Raw genomic sequence first — 10601 nt, forward strand, 5'->3', positions numbered from 1 at the left:
GACATCTATCTATCATATTAGGACTGCTAGAGAGGGCTAACCGCCAATTTAGTATCTTAATAGGGCATATCGTACTCGCGCATAGGCCTGGCTAGAACCCGTCGATCGATGTCCTCAACTGACTATCAGTAGATGTAGGTAAAGGTGTATCGGTCGACGTCCCAATAGGACCATCGATCGAGACTCTTTCGTTGTCAACATACTAACCGTTGAGACACGAGATCTAGTTTGTTAACCAGTGAAACATGCGACAGCTGATCACTGAGTTAAGCGGTTGAGCTCTAACATATCATGCATGCAGCAAATAGGCATCTATAGATATTATAATCTCCAACACCTGAATAGTGGCCGTGCGTCTAATATCATTTCCAACCAAGTTACATTTACTATTTTCTTCGCTTGTTACTGTTGCTATTTCATTTAAACATTTACAACTCTTAGAATTAATAAAAATAGATTTAATTGTTCCCTAGCTCCTTGTGGATTCGATCCCTAAGTACTACATCTGAACCTCTTTTGATGAGAGTAACACTCCTTACGGTAATTTGAGTGGTATCAAATTTGGCGCCGTTGCCGGGGAGGTTTGATCGCCATTAGATTTAGTTTTATTGGTTCTTATTCTCTTCTCTACCCCCTTTCTAACATAATATTTTTCTCGTCTTTTCAGGTGCATGCCCAGCGGTACCAGAAGCAACAAGGAGAAAGACTTGCTGTTGTCAGACGATCCTGCTCATTTGGAACGCACCATCCGTAGAGGTCAACGTTCCACATCGCTCGATGCAACAACTTTTTCGTCGATCGATACTCACAACCAACCGTCGACCGACACCAGACCTCCATCGTCGATCGATCCTAATCGTTCGACAACGATCGATATTACACCGTGTACGTCGATCAATACCATGTCGTCAAAAATGGTAAACGTTATTATTCTGCATAATGCAACAGGTCAGAAAATAGACGCACAGGGGTCTGTAATCCCTGATGCTGATGCTACAGGACCTTCTCAACCTGTAGACGAGGACGCTCGATCGAAACCACTGGCCAACTACAATCGCCCAGATGAGTACTATTCCAACAGATCAGCTATTCGACTTCCGGAGATCCAGAAGCAGAATTTCGAGCTGAAGCCTCAATACTACACTCTCGTGTCGCAGATACCCAACTCTGGGTTACCGCACGAGCATCCTATGGACCATCTAGAACGGTTCGAGGATTTAATCGCTGCTATTCGGATGGAAGGAGTCCCCGAAGATTACCTGCTGTGCAAGCTCTTCAGATACACGCTGAATGGAGAAGCGATGCACTGGCTTAGGCAGCTACCCACAGGATCCTTAACATCCTGGGCCGACATCAAGAATGCTTTCTTACGAAACTTCTTCGATGAGGTGCGCACTGAAGAAATTCGAAGCAAAATTTCCACATTCTCGCAGGAGGTGGGAGAGTCCTTCAAAGATGCGTGGATTAGATTTAGGTTCTTCCAGTGAGACTGTCCACACCACGGATTTAACGAAGTGCAGCTGCTAAAACCACGAGGGCCAAAATCACCCGAACAGTCCACGGGAAGGGCCAGCATGCTGAGTCCAAGGACCAGCGTGCTGAATCCAAGGACCAGCGTGCTGAGTCCAAGGACCAGCGTGCTGAGTCCAAGGACCAGCGTGCTGAGTCCAAGGACCAGCGTGCTGAGTCCAAGGACCAGCGTGCTGAGTCCAAGGACCAGCGAGCTGATATGTGTACTGATGGACAGCCACGGATGTCCTGCGTGTGCACACGGACACACACGGACAGCCACGGACGTCCTGTGTGTTCTGGCGGACACCCACGGACGTCCTGTGTGTACTGAACAGACAGCCCAAGTGGGCCAAAATCACCCGAACAGTCCACGGGAAGGGCCAGCACGCTGAGTCCAAGGACCAACATGCTGATATGTGTACTGATGGACAGCCACAGACGTCCTATGTGTGCTGACGGACACACACGGACACACAGGGACATCCACGTACGTCCTGTGTGTGCTGGTGGACACCCATAGACGTCTTGTGTGTACTGAACAGACAGCCCATGTGGGCCAAAATCACCAGAACAGTCCACGGGAAGGGACAGCGTGCTGAGACCAAGGACCAACGTGCTGATATGTCTACTGATGGACAGCCACAGACGTCCTGTGTGTTCTGACGGACACACACGGACACACACAGACAGCCATGGACGTCATGTGTGTGCTGACAGACACCCACGGACGTCCAGTGTGTACTGAACAGACAGTCCACGTGGGCCAAAATCACCCGAACAGTACACGGGAAGGGCCAGCGTGCTGAGTCCAAGGACCAGCGTGCTGATATGTGTACTGATGGACAGCCACAGACGTCCTGTGTATGTTGACGGACACACAAAGACACACACGGACAGCCACAGACGTTCTGTGTGTGCTGACGGACAGCCACGGACATCCTGTGTGTGCTGGCGGACACCCACGGACGTCATGTGTGTACTGAACAGACAGCCCACGTGGGCCAAAATACCCAAACAGTCCACGGGAAGGGCCAGCATGCTGAGTCCAAGGACCGGCGTGCTGATATGTGTACTGATGGACAGCCACGGACGTCCTGTGTGTGCTGACAGACACACAAGGACAAACACGGACAGCCACCGACGTCCGTGGGTGTCCGCCGTCCTGTGTGTGCTGGCGGACACCCAAGGACGTCCTGTGTGTACTGAACAGACAGACCACATGGGCCAAAATCACCCGAACATTCCACGGGAATGGCCAGCGTGCTGAGTCCAAGGACCAGCGTGCTGATATGTGTAATGATGGACAGCCACAGACGTTCTATGTGTGCTGACGGACAGCCACAGACGTCATGTGTGTGCTGATGGACACACACGGACGTCCTGTGTGTGCTGACAAATACACCCGGACATCCTGTGTGTACTGAACAGACAGTCCACGTGGGCCAAAATCACCCGAACAGTACACGGGAAGGGCCAGCGTGCTGAGTCCAAGGACCAGCGTGCTGATATGTGTACTGATGGACAGCCACAGACGTCCTGTGTATGTTGACGGACACACAAAGACACACACGGACAGCCACAGACGTTCTGTGTGTGCTGACGGACAGCCACGGACATCCTGTGTGTGCTGGCGGACACCCACGGACGTCATGTGTGTACTGAACAGACAGCCCACGTGGGCCAAAATACCCAAACAGTCCACGGGAAGGGCCAGCATGCTGAGTCCAAGGACCGGCGTGCTGATATGTGTACTGATGGACAGCCACGGACGTCCTGTGTGTGCTGACAGACACACAAGGACAAACACGGACAGCCACCGACGTCCGTAGGTGTCCGCCGTCCTGTGTGTGCTGGCGGACACCCAAGGACGTCCTGTGTGTACTGAACAGACAGACCACATGGGCCAAAATCACCCGAACATTCCACGGGAATGGCCAGCGTGCTGAGTCCAAGGACCAGCGTGCTGATATGTGTAATGATGGACAGCCACAGACGTTCTATGTGTGCTGACGGACAGCCACAGACGTCATGTGTGTGCTGATGGACACACACGGACGTCCTGTGTGTGCTGACAAATACACCCGGACATCCTGTGTGTACTGAACAGACAGCCCACGTGGGCCAAAATCACTCAAACAGTCCACGGGAAGGGCCAGCGTGCTGATATGTGTACTGATGGACAGCCACGGACGTCCTGTGTGTGCTGACGGACACAGACACAAACACGGACACACACGGACAGCCACGGACGTCCTGTGTGTGCTGGCGGACACCCACGGATGTCCTGTGTGGACTGAACAGACAGCCCACGTGGGCCAAAATAACCCGAACAGTCCACGGGAGGGGTCAGCGTGCTGAGTCCAAGGACCAACGTGCTGATATGTCTACTGGTGGACAGCCACGGACGTCGTGTGTGTGCTGACGGACAACCACGGACAGCCACGGACGTCCTGTGTGTGCTGACGGACACACACGGACGTCCTGTGGTTGCTGACGGACACCCACGGACGTCCTGTGTGTACTAAACAAACATCCCACGTGGGCCAAAATCACCCGAAAAGTCCACGGGAAGGGCCAGCGTGCTGAGTCGAAGGACCAGCGTGCTGATATGTATACTGATGGACAACCACAGACGTCCTGTGTGTGTTAACGGACACACACGAACAGCCACAGACGTCCTGTGTGTGCTGACGGACAGCCACGGACGTCCTGTGTGTGCTGGCGGACACCTACGGACGTCCTGTGTGTACTGAACAGACAGCCCACGTGGGCCAAAATCACCCAAACAGTCCACGGGAAGGGCCAGCGTGCTGAGTCCAAGGACCAGCGTGCTGATATGTGTACTGATGGACAGCTACAGACGTCCTGTGTGTGGTGACGGACACACACGGTCAGCCACGGACGTCCTGTGTGCGCTTGCGGACACCCACAGACGTCATGTGTGTACTGAACAGACAGCCTACGTGGGCCAAAATTACCCGAACAGTCCACAGGAAGGGCCAGCGTGCTGAGTCCAAGGACCAGCATGCTGATATGTGTACTGATGGACAGCCGCGGACATCCTGTGTGCGCTGACGGACACACACGGACACACACAGACACACACGGACAGCCACAGACGTCCTATGTGTGCTGACGGACTGCAACAGACGTCCTGTGTGTGCTGGCGGACACCCACGGACGTCCTGTGTGTACTGAACAGACAGCCCACGTGGGCCAAAATAACCCAAACAGTCCACGGGAAGGGCCAGCGTGCTGAGTCCAAGGACCGGCGTGATGATATGTGTATTGATGGACAGCCACGGACGTCCTGTGTGTGCTGACGGACAAACACAGACACACAGGGACAGCCACGGACGTCCGTGGGTGTCCGCCGTTGTGGGAACCAAAACTTGCACTGTCGATTTCCGTTTAAATAAGGAAACTAGGAAAACCCTAATTTCCCAGAGGACTCGGATATCTGCTAATTACCACATGTCAAGCAATCAGAACACGAGAATAACAACGATAAGAATAAGAAATCGAAAAAAGAGACCAAAGTAGATCTTATTCAAAATCACCCGAGCAGTACACGACAAGGTATAAGCCTGGGCTCGAGAGCTGTCGGCGAGATTCCTAGTTCTAGCAACCCTAAGATGGCTAAACCTAATTGAGTCGCAGCTCGAAATAACAAAAACGGAAAATTGCCTAAATTGCTCTAAGTGCTAAGTTTGCTCTGAAAAGTTCTCTCTTTATGCTCCTCGCCTAGGACTCCTTATATACTAGCTCCAAGGTCGGTTTAAGCTTTTACTCTTCTGACCTTAATCCGTCATAGCATAAAAATGGAGATATTCCATTTTTCCCGATCTTCACAATTATCTTCAAAACTTCCGTATTTATCCGCGGAAACTTGACATTTATCCTCCATTGTGGACCAAGCGTAAACCGTGTGGTGGTTTACGGGCTTTTGGTTAAGAAATCGTAGGATGGGCCTCGAGTCGTGTCTTAGGTCCCAATGGGCCGTCTTCCGACTCGATACGTTTATTACGATTTCTTTCGATAAAGAACGAACTTTCCGCGGTTTTTAACTCGCAAAGTTTGATCGATAATTTTGAATAGCGGAAAACATAGACTGAGCTTGCTATGGTCTTCGGGAGATAGCATTTGAAGGTTTGACGAGAATGCATGGACTGGTGTCGTCTCGACGTTTCGGAAGAGCTCGGTCGCTGGAGCCTGGTCGCTACGTAGCGACCGAGCTTGGCTCGGGCTCGGTCGCTACGTAGCGACCGAGCGGGACGAGCGCTCGTTCGCTACGTAGCGACCGAGCTTTGGCACGAGGTCGGTCGCTACATAGTGACCGAGCGGGACGAGCGCTTGGTCGCTACATAGCGACCGAGCTTTGGCTCGAGCTCGGTCGCTATGTAGCGACCGAGCAGGACGAGCGCTCGGTGGCTATGTAGCAACCGAGCTTGGCCGAGCTTGGTCGCTACGTAGCGACCAAACGGGACGATCGCTCGGTCGCTACGTAGCGTGTATGTGCGGTAGCTACGCAATGATCGAGCTTGGTTCGTTTGTTTTGAATCTTCAAGGATCCTTCTTCGTAAAAACTTCGTATTGGTTATTTTTTACGAAAATTATTTCTTTCTTTTTACTAACTCTTTCAGAAATGTGATTTCCGAGGGTTTTCGGGTGATAATTCTGTCGTAACCGTTTTTGACCCTAACAGCCTTCCTGTGTGTGCTGGCGGACACCCATGGACGTCCTGTGTGTACTGAACAGACTGACCACATGGGCCAAAATCACCCGAACAGTCCACGGGAAAGGCCAGCGTGCTGAGTCCAAGGACCAGCATGCTGATATGTGTACTGATGGACAGCCACAGACGTTCTGTGTGTGCTGACGGACAGCCACGGACGTCCTGTGTGTGCTGACGGACACACACGAACGTCCTGTGTGTGCTGACGGACACACACGAACGTCCTGTGTGTGCTGACAAACACACACGGACGTCCTGTGTGTACTGAACAGACAGCCCACGTGGGCAAAAATCACTCGAACAGTCCATGGGAAGGGCCAGCGTGCTGAGTCCAAGGACCAGCGTGCTGATATGTGTACTGATGGACAGCCACGGACGTCATGTGTGTGCTGACGGACACACACAGACAGCCACAGACGTCCGGTGAGTGCTGACAGACACCCACGGACGTCCTGTGTGTACTGAACAGACAGCCCACGTGGGCCAAAATCACCCAAACAGTCCACAGGAAGGGCCAGCATGCTGAGTCCAAGGACCAACGTGCTGATATGTGTACTGATGGACAGCCACGGACGTCTTGTGTGTGCTGACGGACACAAACGAACACACACAGACACACACGGACAGCCACGGACGTCCTGTGTGTGCTGGCGGACACCCACGGATGTCCTGTGTGGACTTAACAGACAGCCCACGTGGGCCAAAATCACCCGAGCAGTCCACGGGAAGGGTCAGCATGCTGAGTCCAAGGACCAATGTGCTGATATGTCTACTGATGGACAGCCACAGACGTCCTGTGTGTGCTGACGGACGCAGACTGACACACACTGACACACACGGACAGCCAAGGACATCCTGTATGTGCTGGCGGACACCCACGGTGTAATAACCCTCATGAGCCAATAAATTTTTGGTCGAGAAAAATCCCGCTCGACCAGTTTTTAGTTGGTTCAACAAGGATTAATAAAAATAAAAATCGACCCGGTAGATTAATTTCTCGAAGGGACTGTCTTGTGATTGAAAGACATTCACTTGATAGTTTGGTCGAGTCTTAAATATTTTGGTCGAATTTTTATTAAGCTGGAAGAGATTTTCCGAGAACAAGACGAGAGCCAAAGACAAGGAATATTTGGTTAAAAAATGATTTAAAATTACTGACCAACTTCTGAAATAATTTTAGAACTAAGTTATGTCCTTCACCATCCTGGTTGTGCAGTTATTCAGTCTTAGACCTGCTAAGCGTCAAGCCACTGCTGGTAGGGCTTACGCTTTAGAGTTACCCGGACCATCAGGAGCAACACATAGTTTTGTATCTCCCGAAGTAGCATCCCGACTCAATGGAGAATTCACTAAGGTGAATTTATCCATTCCCGTTCTAACTCACGGAGATCATGTTCTTGAAACTGAAGGTTGTATTCTAACAGTTCCAATCATTATCCAAGATATGGTTTTTCCGGCTGATTTGTTAGTTTTCCCCTTAGAGAGGTACGAGGTAATCTTAGGGATGGATTGGCTGTCAAGTTACCGAGCTCACCTTGATTGTGGTCGAGGGAAGATTGTTTTTGAGAGAGATACCCAACCCTCTTTAGCTTACCATGGCATAGTACCAAGTGATGGAGCGTCACTAGTGTCAGCATTGAGAATTGAAAACCTTTTGGAGAAGGGTGAAGAAGTATACTTAGTGACCTTAGTTGCTGGACCAGTAGAAGACGAGAAAGAGCAGAACATGGAAGAAATACCAGTAGTCAAAGAATATGAGGACGTGTTTAAGGCATTAGAGGGATTGCCGCCATCTAGGAGTAACCCCTTTAGTATAACCTTAGAACCCGGATTAGCTGCAATAGCAAAGGCACCATACCGAATGGCACCAGCAGAACTCGCTGAGTTGAAGCAGCAGTTAGCTGATTTGTTAGACAAAGGTTTCATACGTCCTAGTTCATCACCATGGGGAGCACCCGTGCTATTTGTAAAGAAGAAAGACGGAAGCATCCGGTTATGTATTGATTATCGTGGAATCAATAACGTAACCATAAAAGACAAGTACCCACTCCCAAGAATTGATGAGCTATTAGACCAGTTACACAGTGCAAGCTGGTTTTCGAAGATTGATTTAGCTTCAGGTTATCATCAGATTCCGATTTTCGAAACCGATATCATGAAGACCGCCTTTAGAACCCGCTATGAACACTTTGAGTTCGTAGTAATGCCTTTTGGTCATACAAATGCCCCGGCTGCATTTGTCCGACTGATGAATGAACTATTTTGGGATTACCTGGATGAGTTTGTTATCATATTCATTGACGAAATCCTCATATATTCCCGAAGTGCAGAAGAACACGAAAGGGATCTGCGACTAGTTTTGGAGCGTCTCCGAGATCAAAAGCTTTTTGCTAAGCTTAGTAAATGTCGTTTCTGGAAAAGAGAAGTTGGCTTCTTAGGACATCGAGTGTCAGAAGAAGGAGTTGCCGTCGATCCAGAAAAGATAGCTGCTATTAAGGAATGGCCGCATCCGACTTCTGTTACCGAGATTCGAAGTTTTCTTGGATTGGCCGGCTATTACAGAAAGTTTGTCCCAGGATTTGCAAGTTTATCAAAGCCTTTGACTCGTCTTACCGGTAAAGGGATTGCTTATGAATGGAGTATAGAATCCGAGAAAGCATTCGAAAAGTTAAAAGAAGCTTTGACGACTGCACCTATCTTAGCATTGCCTAAGCCTAACCAACCATACACTGTGTATACGGATGCATCTCATGTTGGTTTAGGTTGTGTGCTGATGCAAGACGATAAGGTAATCGCCTATGCATCTAGGCAACTAAGAAAGCATGAAGCGAATTATCTGACACATGACCTAGAGATGGCTGCAGTAGTATTTGCCCTTCGGATTTGGCGATCAAATTTGTATGGTGAGAAGATCCAAGTGTTCACGGACCATAAAAGCCTTAAGTATATTTTCACTCAACCTGATCTGAACCTAAGGCAAAGACGATGGATGGAGTTCGTAGCTGATTACGACATGCAGATCCTATACCATCCAGGAAAAGCCAACGTTGTTGCAGATGCGTTAAGCAGAAGGAAAGTTGATGTAGATATTGAAAAAGAACTCCAGAACCTGGAAGCGGAATTCATGATGATTAGTTTGGCTGCCTTAGAAGGAGAGGAAAGAGAACCTCTAGGACTACAAGCAGTAAGCCAAGCTGGTTTACTTTCTCGTATCCGAGAATATCAAATGAGAGATGTGAACCTGAAGAAGATACGAGAGCAGTTGAATGAAGGAAACTTCGGAGGATATCAAGTTGCAAGTGATGCAACTTTGTTACTCAATGGTCGAGTAACTGTTCCGAAAGGAGAAGGACTTCAAGAGGAGATTCTAAGGACTGCATTCAATTCTCTCTTAAGCATTCATCCCGGGAGCACAAAGATGTATCGAGATATCATAAGATATTACCACTGGCCAGGGATGAAGAGAGATGTTGCCATATGGGTTTCCCAGTGTCAGAGTTGCCAGCGGATAAAAGCTTAACACCAAGTCCCAGGTGGCTTACTTCAAAGCTTACCTATCCCTGAATGGAAATGGGATGCAGTAGCGATGGACTTTATTTCTGGTTTACCTCGAGCACCCGGCCGTGGGAATGATGCAGTTAGGGTGATTGTCGATCCTCTCACCAAATCTGCTCATTTCCTACCGATGAAACTTACAGAAAAAGTTGAGACGTTAGAAGAGCTGTATTTGGAGAAAATAGTAAAGCTTCATGGGGTACCAGCAAATATAGTTTCAGACCGAGACCCACGCTTTACAGCTGAATTTTGGCGAGCCTTTCAACAAGCCTTGGGAACTGATTTGCATATGAGTACAGCGTTTCATCCAGAAATCGATGGCCAAACCGAAAGAACCATTAGAACTCTTGAAGATCTCTTAAGGTTGTGTATCCTAGACTGGAATGGTCCGTGGGAAATTTTTTGCCGCTGATAGAATTCTCCTACAACAATAGCTACCACTCTAGTATTGGTATGTCACCATATGAAGCATTGTATGGTGGACCTTGTAGAACGCCAGTATGTTGGGCAGAAGTTGGTGAGAGAAGAATTCTTGGTCCAGAAATAGTAGATGAGGCTGCAGAGAAAGTAAGGATAATTCAAGCCAATATGAAGAAGGCTCAAGACCGACAAAAGAAGTATGCAGACCGCGGTAGAAGAGAAGTCATTTTTGCAGTAAATGATTTAGTCTTCTTGAAAGTAGCTGCACAAAAAGGAAAGGATCGATTTGGAAAAATTGGGAAGCTATCTACTCGTTACATTGGGCCGTACCGAATTGTCGCCAGAGTTGCAGAAGTAGCCTATAGACTAGAACTTCCAC

Source organism: Brassica rapa, unplaced genomic scaffold (assembly GCF_000309985.2).
Source record: "Brassica rapa cultivar Chiifu-401-42 unplaced genomic scaffold, CAAS_Brap_v3.01 Scaffold0803, whole genome shotgun sequence".
Classification (NCBI taxonomy): Eukaryota; Viridiplantae; Streptophyta; class Magnoliopsida; order Brassicales; family Brassicaceae; genus Brassica; species Brassica rapa.